Source organism: Labeo rohita, chromosome 4 (assembly GCF_022985175.1).
Source record: "Labeo rohita strain BAU-BD-2019 chromosome 4, IGBB_LRoh.1.0, whole genome shotgun sequence".
Taxonomy (NCBI): Eukaryota; Metazoa; Chordata; class Actinopteri; order Cypriniformes; family Cyprinidae; genus Labeo; species Labeo rohita.
In genome coordinates, this window is record NC_066872.1 from 21,070,552 (window position 1) to 21,087,229 (window position 16,678).

Here is a 16,678-nt window from a genome sequence, read left to right on the forward strand (position 1 = left end):
AATAACAAGAAACGGAACAGGAAAGACCAAATAAGGACACAAGAGGGCACAACCAACAGAACAGTCCACAGGGGTGTGACAGTACCCACATGATTCCCTCAACCTTCACTTAAGCCTCAGTTCTAACTGAAGAAAAGCAGCCCCAGTGCATGATGCTGCCACCATGGTGTTTTTTTTTTTTTTTTTTGCTTATGTGCAATGTTGATTTTGTGTCAACACATACTCAAAGCCATATACACCATTGTTTTGTTTTGTTTTCTGTCTCTCTCTCTCTTTCTCTCTCTCTCTCTCTCTCTCTCTCTCTCTATGAAATGTGTCACTTTAGTTTTTAGTTCATAGGTTGTAATTTTTACGTTCTCCACACAGAAATGTCTCCTGGCAACAAGACTACCCTCAGAGCCACTGTGCCACCCATGATCATTATTCATATTAGTAAATATCTCTCTGTTTCTGTCTCTCTCTCTGAGCGGATGTTGGGACTGAGTGGGTGGAGGTGAGAGTGCAGCGAAAGAGTGAGTCTCTATTTTTTTATTTCAAACTTACTCTCCACTTTGTTAGTGATTTTAAAGTGCTCTGAAAGTATCTTTTCAGTAGCTTTTAAGTTTGAGTTGTTGCTGGGAGAAGAAAGGTTTTTGTAAGCTTACAAGTTCCTGTTGTTGGGGGGGGGGGCTTCTCAATATCTAAATTATTTAAACAATTATTCAAGCACAATGCAACAACTATTTCAAAGCATCTTACTTTATGTTACATCACCATACCTCACCAAATTAAAGTGCAAGTGACGCTTGGGTGATTAAGAATTTTTTTTTTTTCATCCTTGTCTCACATTCTAAGAGGATGGAGCTGAGATACAAGTAAAGGAAATAGGACACATAAGAAATAAAAGCACTCATGTATCAAATAGGGATCATGCTACATGAGGACATGTAATTTTACCTGGCTTACCAGCAGATGAGGCAAAACTTGATTTTCCACAAAACATACACAAAAATGTTTTCCACATTATTTGTAACTGTTTATATTATTTTTTGGCTGTGTTGTTTCTCTGTCTGATCTCATATATTTCATGCAGTTAAGGGGAAGTTTGTAATGTCTTTTTATGTCAAGACTCAAGACTTAAGTCACACCCACCTTATTTATGGACATTTGTTTTCTTATTGTAATATGACACATTATTAAAAGCATGTTAACGGTTTATTTTAATATTATGTCTTATTTCTAGTCAGATTATCTAAAAATACTTAAACCAATATGCATTTACTAGGTTAGCAAAAAGACGTAAGTGTCACGCTTTTAATCAGATGAAGACGATGAAGAGTTCAAATAACAAAAGTCTTTATTAACGTCTCACAAATAGATCCAAAAGGCCAGTAAAACTGTGTGGCTTGTACAATCAATACTAGACAACTGAATAGTGCACAAGCAGGAACTTAAATACATGGTGATGAAGGACTAATAACGAGCAGCTGTAATAATTGAATTAATGTTCATGGAAACAGATTAGTGAGAGGAAACTAAGACAAAGGAAAAAGGATACTGACAAAGAACAAACTAAAAGTCTTAAAAGCTGCAACCAAAAGAAACTGAACTAAACATACCTGTGACAGAGCGCCCTCCTCTGGGAAGGCGCAACCTCGCGCCGTAGAGTACTTAGGTGGTACAGGAGGTAGATGCAGGGCAGGGGAGAGGTAGGAAACTGGCAGAAGGGAGGAACTAGGGTGGAGCAGATGGTGGTAGAAACCAGGGAGGAGCTGATGGTGGCAGCATCCAGGGAGGAAACGAAGGTGGCAGGATCCATGATCAAGTGGTTAGTAGTGGAGAAGTAGCCAGACAGGGATCCAGAGCCCAGCCAGTATTAGGGGGAAGGGACCATGATGTTGACAGACAGAGATGGTGCCGTTGGCAGAGAGGACCAGGATGTAGATGGAGAGCTGAAGTGGCAGAACGATTCCAATGGTTTAGGAGACCACGGCAGAGCCACCGCGACGAGAGTTAGAGGTGGTGCTTGGGAGCCTGAGGACTGCAGTGATGACATGGAGACAGAGGACAGAGGGGGAGCCTGAGGGAATGAGGAGCGAAGTGAAGTCATAGGGGTTGAGGGATTAAACGTAGCTGATGCCCAGAAGTCTGTGGCAAAGATGGAGTGACGATTGACCAGGGTGGAGCCGTTGGGACGGGGGAACCCAGAAGAGGCAGAAGGACGATGATTCCGGGTGCAGCTGAGGGAGGGAAGAGACAAGACAGAGCTGGTGGTTCGACTGGCCGAGGTGGAGTAAATGGCCCAGAAGCTATGGGAGCCTCTAGGGAGCCTGGATGTGACTGGCGACTGGAGGACCCGAGGCAGATCCACAAGCTTGAGTGAGATAACTGGAGATGTCGAGGGACTGGAGGGGTGCCACGTTAATGGCAGCAATCCTTTTTCTTCTTCTCATCTTTGGGTCTAGTATTTAGTCAATCTAAGAGAAAGGAAAATAAATACTGACAAAAAAACAAACTAAAAGTCTTAGACTTTAAAGGAATTGTGGTTACCTTAATAGAATGCTAGTATCCTACTGGTTCTCTGTGTTGATTATTAAATTATAAGTGGGGTGCTAGTCTGGAGCAAACCCGAGAAGGAATCTTCTCCCTGGTAAGTAGAGAAACTACTTCAGAACTTTTTTTTCTTGTCCTGCAGACGTGAGAAGTTGAAGGGTGATGGCGTCTGTTAAAGAGTTGCTCATGAACTCACTGATGGATCTGGTAGAAGGTGATCTGAAGAAGTTTCAGTGGAACTTAAAGAATGATGAGCATATATCAAATTCTGAAATGGAAAATGCAGATATCTTCGACACAGTGGATAAGATGGTGGCACGATTTGGACCAGAAGAAGCTGTGAAGATATCAGTGGAGATCCTGAGGAAGATGAACCAGAATCTTCTGGCTGAACAGCTGGAGAACAAACACAAGCAAGGTAACAATTTATTTACTGTGATTTTAATGTGAGTGATTCGCTACAATAGTGATGGCTTGACATAAACCTTCCTCTTTGCTCTGATGTGTTTGTGTGATTTATGTTTTCTGGTGAGTGATCATTTTTCTCTCTCTCTGTTTGTCACAGCTCAGGCTGAGGGCAATATGAAGACATCTGTCCATGTTGGAGCTAATTCAAAACAGATTTGGGGTAAAAAAAATAATAAATAAATTACTGTACATGGAAACAAGAAAATATAACAGCAATTGAAGGGCCAAGCACAAAAGTGGCACATCTTATATAAATTACTTATATAAATGATTTACTGTAAATAATTTTACAAATGGTTAAATGCTTTACAAAAGTCTGAAAGCTTTAATCAGAACGTTTTGTGCTGCCAACGTTGAGTATAAGGTGGCACTGTCCATTTGTCAAACTGTAGAGACTTTGTATTATCATCTCTTTTACTGATTTTAAAACGGTGAAGTGCAACAAGCTGCAAAAATCTATTTGATTATCTATTTGATAATTTTGATACCTTTAGGCTAGTGCTACAGTAGTTTTATATATATATATATATATATATAGCAAAATGTCCAATGTTAAATTAACACTGCTCAGAATGTATCCACTTCTTCTCTTGTTCATAAATTTAAACTGCTGCAATTAGATCCATTCCACTCATCTTTGCAGCCCAGCCATGACAGTAAGTTCCCCTGCACTCTATGTCTTCTGTTTGTTTAAGTAAACTGCACTTATTCACTATTGTTGTCAATCGACAATCCTTTCACACCTTTGCCAGGTATGAAACTGAATCTTCATTAATCTTTTGTTTTACTCAGCTGTCATTAGCATTTATTCTGGCATTACGTGGTTTACCAATCCACATCGCTTTGACTTCAATATACATTTACCCACCTATTTTATTTCTAGAAAACAAACACAAAACGAAGCACTTTCTTAGGAACTTATGTAAATTATTTTGACAAAATACATCATGAAATATTATTGCACCTGTGCAGAACGTGCATTAGAGCTACAATAAGCATCAAGCTACGTGAGACGATTTATAAGATTAATACTGCAATTTTACTCAAAACTTTCTTTAAACTACTGTTTGTAAAAACTTATGCATAATTGAAGAGCTTCTCCTGGAGAGCTGATGATTGAGCATTAGTGGTAAATACCAACTGTTAACAAGCAGAATCACTGAAAGAATAAGGAACAAAAAGAACAGAAAAAAGAGACAAGATGAGCAGAAACATAAGATCTACAACTGACTTCCAGCTACATAGTCTTAGATGTATATCAGCTGCAAATAAAAGAACACAATACATATGATCAAGATCTCCAACAACTCCAAAAACACCATTACCATATTTACTTATTATTAACCAGTTTGACATTATTTCTTTAATGTTTTCAAAACTTATTGAGAATCAACAGAGGTTTAGCTTAGATAGCTAAGCTGTCTGCTTTTAATCACGTTTAAATGACTGATGTTAAAGGAGTTAAAGTTCACTTCCAGAACAGTTTACAGGTAATGTACTCACCCCCTTGTCATCCAAGATGTTCATGTCTTTCTTTCTTCAGTCATGAAGAAATTATGTTTTCTGAGGAAAACATTTCAGCTTTTCACTCCAAATAATAGATTTCTATGGTGCCCACGAGTTTAAACTTCTAAAATGCAGTTTAAATGCATTTTAATGGGCTCTAAACGATCCCAGCGAATGTATAGAACCCTTTGAAGCTGCATTTTGGAAGTTTAAACTCAAGGGCACCGTTGAAGTCTACTATATGGTCTACTACATTCCTGAAATGCTTTCCTCAAAAAACATAATTTCTTCTCAAAAGAAGAAAGAAAGACATGAACATAATGGATGACGAGGGGGTAATAAATTATCTGTAAATTTTTGTTCTGGAAGTGAACTTTTCCTTTAATTGGTTTAAACCACTCATATTTTTTGCAGTAGTATTACTCATAGCAAAGAATAGACTAAACTGTAAAAACACTCTTTGCCATTTTCCTTTTTCTTAAAGGCTCAGCTGCAGATGACAGTCATGATTACACAGAGGCCAGTCTTAGACTGAAGAAAAAATTAAAAGAGGACTGTGAACGGATATTGGTTGGTAATTCAGAGACAGGTCATCAGAAATACCTAAATGATATTTACACCGATATATACATGGTGGAGAATGAGACTGGAGGAAGAGTGAACAACCACGAGGTGAGACAAATTGAACTGAATCTTAAACAATTTGATGCCAAGGACGCACCGATCCAGTGCAAGAATATTTTCAAAGTCCATAAGGGTAGACGAAACAGAAAGGTGCTGACAATGGGGATCGCAGGGGTAGGAAAAACAGTCTCCGTCAGTAAATTCATCCTTGACTGGGCTGAAGGAAAAGAAAATCAGGATATAGCCTTCATTTTTCCTCTTCCTTTCCGTCAGCTAAATCTGATCTCAAAAGAATTCAGTCTCATGGAACTTCTTCATGAATACTTCTTCATTAGTCCTGAAGAACTGCCCTCTCTTCCTGAAGGTGATGGTAAAGTCATGTTCATCTTTGATGGGCTGGATGAATGTCACTTCTCTTTGAGTTTTGAGAATAGAAGATGACAGATTTACAGATGTTCAGGAAAAAACAACAGTAAGTAAGATAGTAACAAGCCTGATCAAGAGATATGTGGTTCCATCTGCTCTCATTTGGATCACATCCAGACCAGCAGCAGCCAGTCTGATACCCCGAAACTACATTGATAAAGTGACAGAGGTGCGAGGATTCAACGATGAACAAAAAGAGCAGTTCTTCAAAAATAACAGTACTATTGAGGTTGCTGAAAAGATTATCCGTCACATTAAGAAATCCAGGAGCCTATACATCATGTGCCACATCCCCATCTTCTGCTGGATCTCTCTCACTGTTCTTCAGCCTCTGCTGGCTCAAGAAAGCAATGACAAAACACCTACAACTCTCACAGGGATGTACACAAACTTCTTACTTTCACAGATGCAGCAGATGAAAACAAAATACATAGATGATCCTAAACATAAAGCCAACGCCAGGTCTTTCGATGATATTATTCTGAACCTTGGAAAACTGGCCTTTCAACAGCTGGAGAAAGGAAATCTGATTTTGGACATCTGGACCTTTTCCTCCAGTTCCTCCTGGGTCTCTCACTTGAGTCCAATCAGAGTGACCTAAAGGAATTACTGCCAGGACTAGAACTCAAAACAGAGAACATTAAAGACACTGCTGACTATATCAAAAAGGCAGTAGAGAAGGAGAAATCTGTAGAGAGGACCATCAATCTCTTCTACTGTTTAAGTGAACTGAAAGATAACTTTGTGGAGGAAATCCAGAAGAATCTAAGCTCAGGAAAACTTTCAGCACAGAATCTCTCCTCTGTTCAGTGGTCTGGTCTGGTATTTGTGCTCTTGATGTCAGAAGAGACCCAAGAGATGTTTGAACTACAGAAATACAGAAGATCTGATGAAGCAATGATGAGACTGCTGCCAGTAATCAAAAACACCCGAAGAGCACTGTAAGAGTATTCTTTGCAATACTTTATATACTACACTGTTACGAGCCGGGTTTGACTCTCGTCATCTAGCCTCTTCTTTCTATGTCATCTCTCCCTCCCTCTCTCTCCCCCAGCTGTCGGCTATCGCAATCTGGGTTCGCGCTGATTGCTACGGCACCTGATCCCCACTATGCCCTGATTACCCTCTCTATTTCTACCTGTTTGTTTCTGGGCTTTACTGCCAGATTATTACTCTATATGTCTGAACGCCGTCTCTCTGAGACCCTCTACCTGTTGCAAGACAAGTTCAGTCGTGTCAAGTGAAGTCTAGTCCTGTCGTGTTTATTGTCCGGTCCTGTCGTATTGCAAGTAACTGTCTAGAGTCTTCTTTGTCTGCCCAGTCATCCCGTTTTGCGCCTTCGGCGCCTCATCATTCCCGGGACGCCCACCGCTGGCTTACTCGTACCTGCTGAGGAATCCCCCCTTGCTGCGCTGCCGGAGTCTGCGCGCTCCAGCTGAGACTGTGACTTTTCGTTCCTGTATTTTCCCTGTTCTGCGCTACAGAAGTGGAAGTAGACGGCAGACAGCCTGTGTTAATATTATTACTATCGTTGCCAAGAACGAATAAAGACTTCTGTTTGCTTTTCCCGGCCTTCGCCTCTGGGTCCTTCACTCTTCTCACAACACTACACTGTTAGTCTTTTTATTTGGTTATAAATTTTACATGGGTGATGTGTTGGCCAAGACATAAATAAACAAATATATCATTATATGTGATGACATGCCAACATATCTCCAAGTTGCTCACAAATTTTAGCCATTTTATTCTCACTTGCATTATTGTATTGTATTGCATATTATTCTTAATTGTATCATAAATCAAGCAAACTGGCTTAATGTTTTATGAAGAGTTTAATTATTGAAACTAAAGTTAGGCCTTCTACAAGTAACGATAGAACACATCTGATGGATCTTTTCTGTCATACATTTGTTTCGTAAATGAGGCCTACTGAATTGCAGTTTGATCTGTTTTCTACACAGGCTACATGGCTGCAATCTCACTGCTCAATCATGTGAGAGTTTGTCATCAGCTTTACAATCCCCAAATTCCATCCTGATAGAGTTGGACCTGAGTAACAATGACCTGCAGGATTTTGGAGTGAAGCTTCTTTCTGAAGGACTAAAGAGTCCAAACTGTCAGCTGCAGATACTGAGGTAAACAGTTTTCCATAAAATTATTAACAAAATGGTATCACAGTAAATGGCTGTTATATTTTGTATTCAGATGTGGCATCTGCTCTTCATGGTATACTAAAACACAAGACAAAAACAACATGCATGTTTTTTTTCTTTGTATTTATATAGTGGACCATAGGATTGCATACATCTGCATCTAATTTGTTTAAGGTGGGGGAGATGATGTAAATGTTGTGAATACAAAATGTTGCATTTTCAAATACATTTATTTCATGTTTGGATAGCTTTGCACAGCAGTGCACAAGTTAACAGCACCATCTAGTGGATGTGTACGGGACACCCTTAGCATCTCAACCAGGGTCCAACATTACCATTTGTAAATCACCTCTTTTCGTCTGCCTATTATTTATATAACTGAATCCTATGTTATATATCTACGATTCAGCAACTACCTGCTAAAGCACTCACATTCGTGTAAAGTAGCCTTGTTGACAAGTACGGGTGGGTAAGGGCAAAACACAAAAAATATAGTCCCTTCAGTGCAGTGTAAACAATATGACTTTTTTTGTGGCAGAAAAAACCTGCTGCAGAAAACGTTAGGTGCCATGCATAATGAGTAATTGCATTACAAATATAAACACATAATTGCATTATAAATATAAACATACTTCTTCAAAAATAAGGTCAAGTAAGGAATAAAATTAATATATTTGATCTTCAGTCAAAGTGTAAAACAGCCAAAAAGATACTTAAGCACAGCAACTGATTACATTTACCTCAAATACTTTATACCACTAACTGTGGGCAAACGTTTTAAGTGTACAAGTGTACAAACTTTGAGAAATCAATCCACAACCACATGTACACAGATGTTTCTTACATGTTACAAATGTTGAATTGGTGCAGTTTTAAAGTTTTATTACATTTCTGTTTCTGAAATCCACCCTTCTTCTGAATAATTTATTAAAAGCAATAATAATAATAATAATAATAATAATAATAAAGTCAGTGATTTTCGCATCATCTCTGATGACTGTGTCAATGTAGTTTACAAATTAGTAAACAAGAAATAAAATTAAATATTTTTGGTAGAACTTCATTTTATAGTCCTGTTCCTTCTGTACATACTATGTACTTATTGTAGTAATTACAATAACTAGGTAATAACTAGGTACTAACCCTGAACCTACCCCATGTAGTAACCTTATTTTACCTGTACCTTCTTTTGTAAGTACACTGTAAGTACACATACTGTAACATAAAGTGCAACCATATTTTTGTTTGATGTATTATATTGATAGCTGTTTGGGAATTTAGGGATATATTACATGTTACAAATGTTATATTTGTGGACCAGTTGTAAAATATTATTGCATTTTTGTTCTTTAAATAGACCCTTCTGCTGGGATCAGTATAATAATGTTTTTTCACAGTTTTTTCACATGTTTTTTAAGATTGGGATCACAATCATCCCAATCCTAATCCAAACAAGATTGGATTTAATGATCTAATCTGATTTCAGAGTCCTCTTTTTCTTTTAAACAACCTATTTTCAAGATTTGATCCAATCTGATAGGTGAAATCTTATCAGATTACTTTTAAACAACTGGCCTTTTGTGATAATAACTACTCTGAATGCCAAATTACTGTCCCGAGGATTGTGTGTGTCTGTAGGTTGTCTGGCTGTATGGTGACAGAAGAAGGTTGTGGTTATGTGTCTTCAGCTCTGAGCTCAAACCCCTCACACTTGAGAGAGCTGGATCTGAGCTACAATCACCCACTTAATCATTGATACACTTAATCATCCAGACTGCACAAATGGTCAAAGTGTTGTTATGTTCTATTATTTAAACAAACAATTTCATATCTATCTATCTATCTATCTATCTATCTATCTATCTATCTATCTATCTATCTATCTATCTACCTACCTACCTACAGGCATGTCTCTCTTTCTCTCTCTATGTATATATAATTTTTTAACATTTATTTGACATACTTTTCAATCTGACAGGCTAATAATAATAAAATTAATAAAGTAATGAAAATTAATAATATATAATTGGATACATCAATTTACTGTTGGTTACTGTTACGTGCTTGATGTTAAAAAGGGATGAAGCCTTAACATTTGAATGAGACAACAGTTACTGGGTGTGGAACGATCAAAGATGACAACAGAAAGTAGTCTGTTTCTTTACTGACCCTGCGTGAAAGTGTACAAATTAAGTGAAAAGGAATATGAAATCAAGCACAAAAAAGTAGGAGTGTCACCCAGATCATAGAAATAAACAAAACAAGACAGTCCTTACAACTAACTTCTAAACTGACTAACAGAAAAAAAATATGAAAATAAAAAACGAAATCTTCAGCGTGTACGACACCCTAACTAAACTGTCTTGAACTAAAACGCAAAAGTACAAGGGTGGCGTAACACTCATAAACCAAATCTAACAAAATACAAACTAATCTAATCAAGAAACAAAAACAAACAATATCATAACAGTTGACTAGGTATTCGAATTATCACAAAGTCATTTTGGTTAAGTAGCTTGAAGCACACAGATGCATCCTTAAAGGAGAACTCCACTTCCAGAACAAAAATTGACAGATAATGTACTCACCCCTTGTCATCCAAGATGTTCATGTCTTTCTTTCTTCAGCCATGAAGAAATTATGTTTTTTGAGGGAAAAAAAGGATTTTTCTTCATATAATGGACTGGTATGGTGCCCCGATTTTGAACTTCCAAATGCAGTTTAAATGCAGCTTCAAACAATCCCAAATGCAGTTGCAAACAATCCTGTCCGAGGAAGAAGGGTCTTACCTAGCAAAACGATCGGTTATTTTCATAAAAATAATTCAATTTATATACTTTATATACTGACCTGTTTTTTTCTGGTTCATGAATGTCGAAAAATTCCCATCTCATGTTTTCTCTCAACTTCAGAATCATCTCACATCGCTGTTTTACCTTTTTTGTTGAGGGAGTTTGATCTTCTTTGCATGTTCACTTTGCAAAGACTGGGTCGGTACTTCTGCAGTGATGTAGGATGATTTTAAAATGATTTTTGAAGCTCAGGGAGAAAATATGATTGGAGTTTTTCGACATACCCTAACTGTCTTGAGGCAGAATACACAGAGTTCAGGGAGAGCAAGACAAGATGAGCGTTTAAGATTAAAAAGATTTAAATTGTATTTTTTTTTAATGAAAATAACTGATCGTTTCGCTAGATAAGACCCTTCTTCCTCGGCTGGAATCAGTTTGAAGCCGCATTTAAACTGCATTTTGGAAGTTCAAAATCAGGGCACCATACCAGTGTATTATATGGATAAAAATCCCGAAATGTTTAACTCAAAAAACATAATTTCTTTACAGCTGAAGAAAAAAAGATGACAAGGGGGTGAGTACATTATCTGTAAATTTTTGTTCTGGAAGTGGACTTCTCCTTTAACTTTGAACTTGACATATAGTAAGACTGAAACTCTAACACGGACAGAGTAATCTTTCACACAGAATTCAAGTCAATAGCCAAAAACGAATGTAAAAATAGATCAAATTACACAACACAAAGCATGACTCCAAAAAAAAAGATACATTAGGCATCTGGTGTCGAACACGAGACTAACTGACCAGGTTTTCACAACAAAACCCGCCCAATTTCTACTCAAAACTAGCCCAATCATGTTTTGTGTTAAAAATTGCGTCTTGGGGGATAAGATACACGTTTTTTGTCTGGGTTCCCCTCATAAAATTCGCATTTCAGGGGCTAAATATGACATTATTGGGGTCGATTCAACCCGCGGACATCAAAAACAACCCACGTCAACATTGGAAAACCGCAAACCTGGCAACACTGGCGTTGGAGCACAACGTACGCTGGTGTGGTGCACAAACACACAATGAACTTGAGGCTTCAAATGCAGCCGCCACATCAGCGGATTGGCAGAGCATCATGATGTCACAATGATGATTGATAGTCCAGTCAGCCAATAAACAAAGACCTAGAAGCAGAGTAAGAAATAACACAAAAAGACAGGAGAGCGAGAAGAAACAAAATATACACAAAACACATGTTACACAGTTACAAAAAATGGTTATAATAAAATGAAGACATAAACAAACAATTTAATCTTTTAAAATGCTGAAATGTGGCTGTGCACACTACAAAATCTCAAGTGTTAAATTGATGATAAACAAAACTGTTTTGGGGGTTGCAGACTGCGTGGCTGGAAGTCAGCTGTAGTTGTGTTTCTGTTCATCTCTTCTCTTTTTTCTGTTCTTCTTGTTTCTCTCTCTTTCAGTGAATCTGATTGTTAATAGCCGGTGTTCATTACTAAAGCTCAGTCATCACTTAATTACTTAATCATCTAATTAAATGCAACACTGCTTCAGTGTTATTTGTAACACTCAGCTTGTGGTTCCCAGTGTAATGGCAAACAGGAATGCATTGCCAAAATGCTATTTTTCAATGGAGCATATATGTCATATGAATGTTAATGTGGGGGTTACAGTCCAGGGTTAGAATAAAAATAAACTGTGGCCCATCAGATTGGGTAAACATGCCATAATTCCATGCAGCATTTGGGCTGGATAAGAAAACAAAATGTGGGTAAGAATAAATACAAACTGTTGCTCAGATTAGCATCAGTTCTGTTTTATTGACTTTGTTTGGCTAACAAAAATATCAACAACAAAAAAATACCCTCCAACACTAGCGTTCTGTCAGGCATTCACCTCAGCCACCCCCACTGTCTATGTCACAGCACACCCGTTCTCTCTCACCGGAGTACTGACTGCATACACCTGTTCCCACTCAGCGCCGCCCTACATAAGGCCCTGGCAGTCAGTACATCCTTGTCTGGTCTACCGTTCACAACCTCATGTTAGCTCCCGACCTCTTCTCGCGCATCTCCACGGATTTCCCTTGCTTCAACCTGGACTCTGTGCTGTGTTTTCTACTTGGACTAATTCATCATCTTAAATCACCAATGGACATACAGATAAGCATTGCTCAAACCATCCTTGCACTATATTCTTACAACCTTACAACCTCAATAAAACTCCTGTTCGGTTTGCACCTAATATCTGCCTCTGGTCTCATCCCTCTGATAACGTGACACGTTCTCTATTCTTTTTCTATTCTATCTACTTCTTTTTTATATATATATAAAAAACCTAACACTAGCTTTATCCATTCTATTTCTATTCTATCTACTTTACATTCTTTTATTTATTATTTAAACAAAGTATTATTATTAAAAACAGCATTAGAATATCTGGGACTTTTCACAGCACTTACATATAATTGCTCTTTTGTTAGTTTGATTGTTTCTGTTGTCCTCATTTGTAAGTCACTTTGGATAAAAGCATCCACTAAATGATAAAATATAAATGTAAATGCATTGATATGGCTTGCTGTGGTTTTAGCAAAGCAAACCTGAGCAGAGTGCCTGAGTGCCATTATTTAATGTGGTATGTGGGAAATGCTAACTTTTTAGCCAGCATTTTTATATGAAAATAAAAACCTAATTAAATTTGTATTTTAAAATCTTATTTTAGCACTCTAGCAGTTTTATTATGTTGATACTTTGCACACTGATGGCATGTTTTAACACTTTGCTAATCTATTCCAGCACATTATTTACAGCGTGTCATATTATACTGATTATTGCCCAGTCCTGCACTGCACTGCACTCCCTCTTTGTGTTTGTTTACTAATAGAATGTGATTGTTTTATAGCCTGGATCATGGAGGAGAGTTGAGGATTACAGCAGGACTACACAAATGTATGTTTATCCACAGACACACAGCCCCACACACTTTTAGTGATTGTTGTTGTGCTATAAATCTCTCTCTCTTTGCGTTCAGATTTCTGTGATCTCACACTGGATCCAAACACAGCAAATACTCGTCTTGCTCTTTCTGAGGATAACAGAAAAGTAACACATGTGACAGAGTACCAGCCATATCCTGATCTTTCAGAGAGATTTGTTGAGTGGTCTCAGGTTCTGTGTAGAGAAAGTCTGCCCGGACGCTGTTACTGGGAAACTGAATGGAGTGGAGATGCTGTTATATCGATAACATATAAAGGAATCAGCAGGAAAGGAGGGATTGACTGTGTTTGGATGCAATGAAAAGTCCTGGTGTCTTATTTGCTCTGGTGAAGCATTTATTGTCTGGCACAATAATATATTCACTGGCATAGGCGTCCCTTCACGCTCCTGTAGAAGAGTAGGAGTGTATTTGGACATGTCGGCCGGCACTTTGTCCTACTACAGCATCTCTGACACTCACACACATATATACATTTAGCTCCACATTCACTGAATCTCTCTATGCTGGATTTGGGGTTTATGGTTTGAACTCCTCAGTGTTTCTGTGTGAGACTGAAAAGCCTGTGAGCAACAACAGAGACATTACACACACACTGGACTGAGAAAAAAAAAAACCTCTTGCCAGAGTGGAAGGTGGACACACTGAAGACTCTGGGGTTTGCATTACCGAACGCACTCTGGCCCTCTGACAGGACATTAGGGGTACTTCTCATTGTATTATTTGTACATTCTCATTTCCTTTCCTTGCTTCCCTTTCTTGTGTCTTAGCTCCACACCACTTAGGATGCAAGGAAATGATGCAAAAAAAAAAGAAAATGAGGATGGAGGAATCAAAGGAAAGCTTATTCCCAGATAGCACACTTACTTCTGCAAGATGTCTGTTAAAGATCACTTGATCCAGAAAGCATCTGCTGTGTACAAACATCTTTGTTCAAGAATCACTTCAAAGCACAAGCAACTCCACTCAAATAATCTGCCCTTATGTTGTTAAGGTTTGGTTACGATATTCATAATAAATATTATTAAAGCAAAAATGTCCTTTTGAAATATGTGACATGTTTGGTTTACCTAATCTGCAAAGGTTAGTGCAAATTAAAATTACTGTGACAGATGTGAAGGGCGAGGAGAATTCATACATGCCAGGTTTTTCGGCAAGAAAGACTTCCACATACTTCCACATGGTCCTTTGCTGGTTTATGCTGGTCCTTAGCTGGTCATGTTGCTGGTCAAGGACCAGCATAAACCAGCAAAGGACCAGCATAAACCAGCTAAGGACCATCATAAACCAGCATCAAAACATACCTAACCAGCATCCCAGCATCAACACATGCCTACCAGCATATGCTGTTTTTTTCACCAGGGCACTTTTGCCATTTTAAGGACAGGAAAAATGGTTGGCATGCTCGGCACACATATTTCAAAATGTTTCACTTGATTTCATACGTGTAGTCAGGAATTATAGTTTGGGAAAAGTCTAACTGGTAATATGTGTCACAATAACACAATAACAACTAACGCAACTAATCTTACTCATCAGAATGATATCCTCCACTGGATCAAGGTAAATTCTGTCACATGCCTCTCAGCACGTCTTCTTCCAAAAACAAAAAGTAGCCGGAATAAACTTGAATCTTCATGTTTGTTTAGGGAGGTGATGTGGGAGTTTACACGTCTTTACGTGTCTTTGTTCGTTCTTGAGTTATCATATTTGATGTAGCATGTGGCTTGTGAGTGTTCTTATTGGCCACGTGCTGTTGTGCTGTGTGAACAAGTGGAACATGAGTTCCTCATTGGCTGTGTGTTCTTGTTATGTTTTGTGTGAGCCCATGGCTTTGTTTTGTTTCTAAGTGCCTTGTGCTCCCCTCGCTTTTAGTCTTGACCCCACCCTTCTTTGTTAACCCTTTATTGGTTCCCCTAACCTTTCCTTTTCTTGTTACTCTCCTTGTTTGCTTCCCTATATAATCTCTGGTCACTGTGATTTTGCCAAGTAAGATGTTACTGTATCAATATTTTTGTTGATCCTGGATCAACATTACTGTGCAAACATATAGACTTAACCTATTCCAAGAATCCAGGAACATGTTGTACTTGGTGAAATCACGTTCACCATATTCTCCCAGTGTTTTCTGTCCTGTGCCAGTTCATCTTCTAATGTGCATCTATGTTTGCCCCCTTGTGTCTGCCCAGCTAGCCTGTTCTGCTGCTGCTGTGTTTTCCCCCCTGGCTAGTTTTGTTGTTTTTGTTTTATTTTATTATTTAATAAGAGCCCATTGGAATTATATGTTTGTGTTCTTCCCCCATCTTTACCAAAAAACCTGGCAAGACAAATTATTGAGATACTAGTTCCCATGCATGAAGATACTAAATAGACTGTCCCACGTAATTTGAGGTAGGACAGTACATTGTACTTTTTTTCATGTAAGTACATAGTAGTTAAGGCCCCTTAAAGGGGTCATCAGATACCCATTTCCACAAGTTGATATGACTCTTTAGGGTCTTAATGAAAAGTCTGTAATATGGAATGTTTGAGGATGGAATGTTTATAGTCTGTAAGGGCATGAATGCCTGTCCACATATGCAGAGTATCATTGATGTTGAATTTATCCTCAATCCACTGTTTGTAAGTGTGTTCAACAGCTTTAATTCCTATTCAGATTGGCCCTGGACAGAGTATGTGAGCGGAGTGGAGTGGGAGCGGAGCACGGAGTGGAGCGGTGTGATTTTTAATGGAGTGAGGAGCGTTGTGGTTTTTACTCACTCCAAGAATGCTCCACTACCGCTTCATTGTACAATTCATGACAACGACCCATAATATAGCTGTATATAGCAAAAATTCACGTGTTAAACATAGCCTGTTTAGCTAGCTTGATGGAGATGGATCACTCAAATCAGAAAGAATGTGAAAACTAGGATGACGGCAATGGACGTGAGCAGAAAATTATAGTTTTCTTTGTAGTAAAACCATGGTTAATATTCATAAGGGCATACAGCCACAGGCTCCGCACCCTCCAACTTCCACTCATTCTTATGAGTCTGCATCCCTTCCAGACACCTGAGGCCAGTAGTGAGCATTTATATAGAGTTAACAAGGTAATGATGCATAACTGAATGCAGTCAGGCCTAATGAGTCTGGGCAATGTGTTCTGAAAAAGGCTGTTCATGATAGATG

The 16,678-nt window shown here is 38.3% G+C and overlaps 1 pseudogene; it reads left to right on the forward strand.

The window, feature by feature from the left end:
• Positions 1-378: 378 nt before the first annotated feature.
• On the forward strand, positions 379-14,463 carry LOC127164263 (NACHT, LRR and PYD domains-containing protein 3-like; annotated as a pseudogene).
• Positions 14,464-16,678: the final 2,215 nt, after the last annotated feature.